The sequence below is a fragment of the Lycium ferocissimum genome, chromosome 12 (assembly GCF_029784015.1).
Source record: "Lycium ferocissimum isolate CSIRO_LF1 chromosome 12, AGI_CSIRO_Lferr_CH_V1, whole genome shotgun sequence".
Lineage (NCBI taxonomy): Eukaryota > Viridiplantae > Streptophyta > Magnoliopsida > Solanales > Solanaceae > Lycium > Lycium ferocissimum.
In genome coordinates this window covers 7885158-7891603 of record NC_081353.1, presented here as the reverse complement: position 1 = coordinate 7891603, position 6446 = coordinate 7885158, and the positions used below count along the sequence as shown (strand labels likewise).

Here is a 6446-nt window from a genome sequence, read left to right as displayed (position 1 = left end):
AAAACTTGACGTAAGGATTACGGTTGATGGTGATATTATACTTGGCATGCATTCTCATTCCATATGTATATTGATATTGAATTATGACTTGATGTTGATAATGATATATGAGAAAATGGAGCACTTGGTGATACAAGACTTAGTTGTGAGTTGTACTCGTTATATTTGGAAGTAAAGAGGGACATAGACTCTTTATGTTGACTGAGATGGTTTGTATGATTCATTCTATAGTTGAGTCGATTTATCTAAGTCTTGATATGACTTATGGCATTATGACTTCTTGTACTTCACTGTTATTTTAGTGCATTGTTTACCATATTTACACCCATTTCTGCATTCATACATTCATACATTCATACATTATGAAAATGGTTTGGAATTGTTGAAAGGAAGATGTTCATATATACCCTTCACTATTGATTGAGATAGCTGTATAATTAGGTTATGGTTGAGCAGAGCTATTGGTGAGTCTTGTTATGACTTGTGTTACTATGACTGTACTTCATTGTTTCTGGCCTTGATATGTGTTCTTGAGTCATTCCTTGTGATTCGATCATGAGGCATTTTTGATGAGATTTTGAGATGGAACATATACATGTATTAAGGCACATTTGACAGGGGGTAACGATGTGGCCTAGTTGTGAGCTTGTGGTTCGAGGTTCATTCCGGAATGAGTGGTACATGGACACCATGGGTCCCCTGCAAGTCATGACTATTTGGAGAAAAAATTATCATTTAGCATGTGTACGGGTTTGGAGTATTTGGCCAGTGCATTGCATTGAACATCATTATATTTTGCATTGCACTTCATTACATTTTATTATGCATTATTATATGGCTCGTTTAGTTCGATTTTGGTATGGTTTGTTGAAGCTTATTTGTTGTGGTATAGATATGATCATTGACTGAGTGAAATTATGGATTAATGACTCTACCTAGGGTCGAAACTTGGACTTGTGATTATCGGGTGAGATTATTGAGACTGGAAAGACTTGTGGTGAAGCTTCATCTTAGGCTGTGATTTAGTTATGGGATATTCTATGACTTGGATTCGAGTATTATGTGCCTATCTATTTATCTTGTTGATTTAATGCTTATATGCGTGAACTAATCTTAATCGGCCTATGATGCTTACCGGTACATAGTGTTTATGCGATACTACCTTCCGAACCACTTTTTGAGTGCAGATTGTGTTCCAAAGATTTCACCCGGACCACGTCTCTAGCTTGAAGCTAGTTTGCTTGATCGCATCCAGAGGTGAGCTTATCCATGCCATGCCACACTGAAGATCTTTCTTTCATGATGTCTACTTTCATTCCAGACATTATTTATTATTATATTTGACAGATATTTCATTCTTTAGACATTGTTGGTTAGAGTCCTTGTACGATGACTTTCAGATTTTGGTAATTTAATTGTTAGACTTCCGCACATATATTATTTATCATTTATGACTTCGTTAGACTATTTATTATTCACTTATTTATTGACTGTTAGAGTATAAATGATTAAAGAACTTGAAATTGGCTAGTGATTAATGAGTTAACGGGTAAGGGTTCGCCTGCTAGTGATAATAAGGTAGGTGCTCGCAGATTGGTAATTAGGATAGTGACAATTAAGAACAGTTTTATTTTTTTATTACAAATTAGCAAAACATCATATTTTTATAATTAAAAATTACTAAAACATCATACTTTATAATTAAAATCAGTCAAAAGTAATATTGATATTCCTATATCTATATTAGCATTGGCATTTTTCCTTTAATCCTATTTATTACCAAATTAATCATCTTTTTATTTTTAAACTAAATGCTTATATTATATTACTTGTATTGTAATATATATATATATATGTACATTTTTGGGAATTAATTAGGACAAAGAGGCATATATTAAAATTAATTGATTGAAATAAAAAAGGTTTAGAATATAACTCATCTACCTAAAACTTGGGCCAAATCCTATTCCTTCTACACCAATTAGTAGCCCAACACCCCTAGCCCAATCCAATTGACCCGACCCGCCCTAACACCTACAACTAAACCACCCTAACCCCAATTTTCCCAACCAGAACCAAACGACCCCTTACCTTATCTCTTCTCACTTCAAGACCTAGATACCCTAGCTCCTTCCATCACTTCACAGCCACCACACCCTTAGGACCGTCGGTCAAATGCTTCCACCGACGCTGCTTCCTCACATCACCTCATCCATCACCTTTTTCCTAACATTTGAGAGCTATCACAGCTCTGTTGATGTCTGCGAAAGGGAAAACTCGAAGATCTTTCGGGTTGAAGCTTACTTTGTCTTCAATTCAATGGGTATAGACACAAATCGACTCAAACGGCTCGAAAGGACTCATCCCATCACATCACCTTTGCAAAAGGTGCGAAATTGACTCCCTCTTCACCATTTTTTTCTTCAGAATTCTCTTAAGTTTCCCACTTTTTTATTTGTTTGAAATTCAAACTCAAAGCTTCTCATGGAAGCCGTTGAGTCCCCCTAATCTCAGCCTATAAATACAGACCCCTTGGCTGTGTTTAAGGAGAGAAGTTTCTTGACAGCTAAAAAATCCCCTTAAAGTTAACAATTGGAAAATATGCCCTTTTCTTTTCATAAAGTTCACAACTAGAGAAAATCTCAACTAGAGAAAATCTCTCTTTACTATAAGCTTGGATTCTTAGAAAATCAACCTTTAACTCTAAGTCTTTTGGCTGTCTAAAAATCTTCTTTCAAGTTCTCAGCTAAACAACAAACTACTTCGAGCGGATTCGAGGACTCGACGACAACAATAGCCTCAGTTCGCTATCCCTGTCCCAGAGAAGGTCAGTAATCGACCTCAACTTTCCTTTAATTTCAGTTTGTAGATAAAGTTTCCAGGATGTTATCGTACTTCGTTTGATTTTCTATTTTGAGGGTATATCTAGAACCTGCAAATCTTGTTTCCTTGTTTAGATTTTTGTTTAAAGGGGATTAGAATCAGTGTTCTTCTTCTTATTTTGATGAAATCAGTATGTAAGAATGGCCTTGAAGTGAATTAAGAACGTTAAGGGAAATATTTCATAACCTGTCGAATACATGAACAATTGCATCGCTAGTTTAAATTATGTTTTAAATTCTTTTTAAAAAAAATAAAATAAGAGGCAAACTACTTTGCTATGGTTTTATATTATGAAATATGGGTTGTTGAGAACTAATCTATTTTGGTAAGCTCTGTTAGACCTAAGTGTGTGTTATTCCCCTGTTGAGTATCACAGGATTAATGAAAGTCTTTTAGTTTTAATTACAATGTTGTGATAAGTGTCTTGTTGAGCGTCTTTTCTGCTTGCTATCCCTATGTGATAAACAGCACCGTATCTTTAGCTAAATTTGTATATGTAGTGAAGGCATGTTGTGAATTTACATTATGATTGCTCTTCTGATATACACAGGGCTTTATATTTGAAAAAAAAAACTTGCTTCCTTTTCTTTGAAGAAATTAAAAAAAAAAAAGACTAAGTTTGGGATCTTGTAATAGACATGTAATATAGGCCTGTAGGCTGTCTTGTATTCATTTATAAGAACGGATCATGGAAAATTGTTTAAAGCTTGATCATTATTTGTTTCTCTTGTGTGTCCATTTTAAAAATAGCAAAAAAATGTGAAATGGATAAGTTGTTGTGTATTACCTGACTCTGGATGGGACTTATCTTGAGTTAGTGTTGTGTTATGTTGTAAGATTAAAAAAAAAAAGAGATTCTGTTATTGACAATGAATAGTTTTTGTCAAACACCTTGTCTAGTATCTGAACCATCCTCTTTGGTTTTGTTCTGTTCACGTTACTAGGAATGGTTTTTTAATTCAATGAGGAACAACATGTTGGTGGAATCTGGTTTGCCCTTTTTAAAATGTATAGTCATTTGTATTCTTAGCCTATATTGCTAGCAAACTCTTTTCAAGATAACAAGTTACGAGATTTCTAAATTTTGGGTAGAGTTTATTATGAGTTTCTTAGTTTGGCTGCAGGTTTTTGATGAACTCAATCATTCACAAAAATAAAAATCTAAAATTTGTTTGCTTGTCTATTTACTTGTGTGAATGGAACATCAGTACTTGAATATAGTAACTATCTTTGTGTTCTTATGAGTTGTTGATGATGAGAACTTGTCTAAAGGCAAAAGTTGCTAAGATTTGTGAAAACTTTGGCTGTTTGTTTTCTTTAAAAATTATAGGAGATAACATCGAATACCATATCTTTTATGAGCTTTTTTTTACAAGCTGAACTGCTTCTTGCTGGAAAAAAAAATTCCAAAACTGCGAAGGATGTATTCATGACTAAGTTACTATTGTGTCTTTTCTTCTAAAACTAGCAAATGTCTACGATAGTAAAGTGGTCATGCATTACTTAAGTTTTGGGAAAAACTTATCTTAAGTTGATGTTGTGTTATGTCAGAAGGTAAAAATGAGGTTCTGGTGTGAATTTTGAACACTTTATGTTAAACATGTGGCCACCCTCTCTGGTTTCATTTTTTTATTCAAAGTCATGTTGGCATGATGTTTGGCTTTGTAGAAGGGATAACTTTGATTCTTGTTTTCCCTGTATGATGCATAATACGATGAAGGAATTCCCTCATAAGTCTCGAAGGTATAGACTAATGAATTGGTGGTTAAATAGATATATGTAGTGTTGTGTCATTCATAGATTAATAAGGAATAAAACAACTGGAAGATATGATAGTAAGTGTCCTTATTTCTGTTTAAATAGCTAAATAAGTGTGAGAGAGGTCTTGAAATATGTCAGGATTATTTTGGAACATTCATGAAGTTGATAAAACTGTATTTGTTTTGAATTAAAATGCAGTGTTACTCTGTTCTGTTTTATCCTTCCTCTTATTAAAGAATCTGAAAATTCTGAGCATTAGAATAAGGCAATATAAGATTTGGAATATGTTCTTGAAGTAACACGAACCATGTTTGTTCATACTCGTCAATATGTTCAAGTCCAGTGTCTGTTTCTTATTTCCTTTGTCTGTCCCTAAGATGTTGCTAGCATGAACTTGTAGAGCAAGTTGGGTTTGCTAAGGTTTATTTTCTATCTTGTCACTGGTTCTGTTTTGGTATTGCTCCTAGCCCCTTCATAAGTCTTGAAATAAATCGAGATTTTGGTGAATGAAAACTTTGTGCAATTTTTTAGTTCAAACAACTTTAGCATGTTTTCTTAGTATTTGTGTGCTTTCTCCCTGATGAAAATTATGGGTATTTTAAGTTATTGAATATGCTCGGTTTATTTCAAACTTTTAATAACTGTGAATAGCATAAATCATTCTTTTGGCAGATTAAATGGACACCGTGTTGGAAGATTTCTAGAAATCTGTTTAGTCTTAGCGTATAATTGTATATGTCTTGCTATTTAATTTGAGGATTCATATGTTTGTCATAAGCTACTAATCCTTATCCTTTTCTTTTTTTACATGGAATACATGGAGCACCTTGAGAGTTTACTAGCAAAACTCCACGAGCAGTCCAATTGAGCTGAGCTATAACCTGCGTCTGCTCCACTCCGTTCCTCTCCAGTCACTATTTCTTACTTCTTGCGTTGGAGTCTCCTAGTTCGGCATTGGATTCTTGAAAGAGATGTCCAGCTTCTTCTCTCTTCTTTTGGCCTCGCATTTCCTTGTTATTGTATTTGTTGCATTACTTGAACTAACAGTTGCCTTTTGAGTTTTGGTATTGATACACTTTTGTTTGTGACTCAATTTTCTATAGAACTTTCAGGTGTGATTTGGCAAAGCTTAGTCTTTACTTCCCTTTTCTCTTTGGGTATTGGATTGCGTATAATCACAGATTATAGACCTATTTAGAATTTTGGTTTGTCTTTAGTCGATTTTGTAGGCTACAATTGGTTTTCACAAAGAGATAAAATATGAGTTTTTCTTACAAACTAATGCTCGTTGACCAGTTTTCTCCAGGAGATTTCAGCAAGAAATGAAAAATACTGATTTTTTCGCAAAGGATAAATGTGTGAGCTTTTAAGAGTCCAAACGCATATATTGAAGGATAAAATGGGACTTCTAAAACGTGTTTAGAGTTTAAAAATAATGCAGATTTTCATAGGAAAAATAGTGGCTGAATTTGAGCTTGGTCTTTAACAGGAATAGGTTCCCAATGTCTTTTTTTAAGAAATTTTCTCTTTTGATAAGCTAACATGAGCAGGCCCAAATTCTGCAAGTTTAATACAAGGAAATGATATTGGGGCCCAAATATAGTGGTCCAAGAATTATCAAGAACTACAAGGTATATGCTCTATTTTATATACAAGTATACATATACTATCTTATTTTCATTAATTACCTTAGTCGTCTTTTAATTATATGTACCTATATAATATCATCATGTCATCAATAACTATTTTTTTAGTATTCAGCTAGGATATAGATGTCATATATATATTATTTTCTCATAAAA

The 6446-nt window shown here is 33.6% G+C and overlaps 1 long non-coding RNA gene across 1 annotated transcript; it reads left to right on the top strand.

Annotated features, from left to right (window-relative positions):
• Positions 1–2071: 2071 nt before the first annotated feature.
• On the top strand, positions 2072–5776 carry LOC132039646 (uncharacterized). The gene is made up of 2 exons (XR_009410433.1): positions 2072–5477; positions 5514–5776. It is a non-coding gene; the product is annotated as an uncharacterized LOC132039646 (long non-coding RNA).
• Positions 5777–6446: the final 670 nt, after the last annotated feature.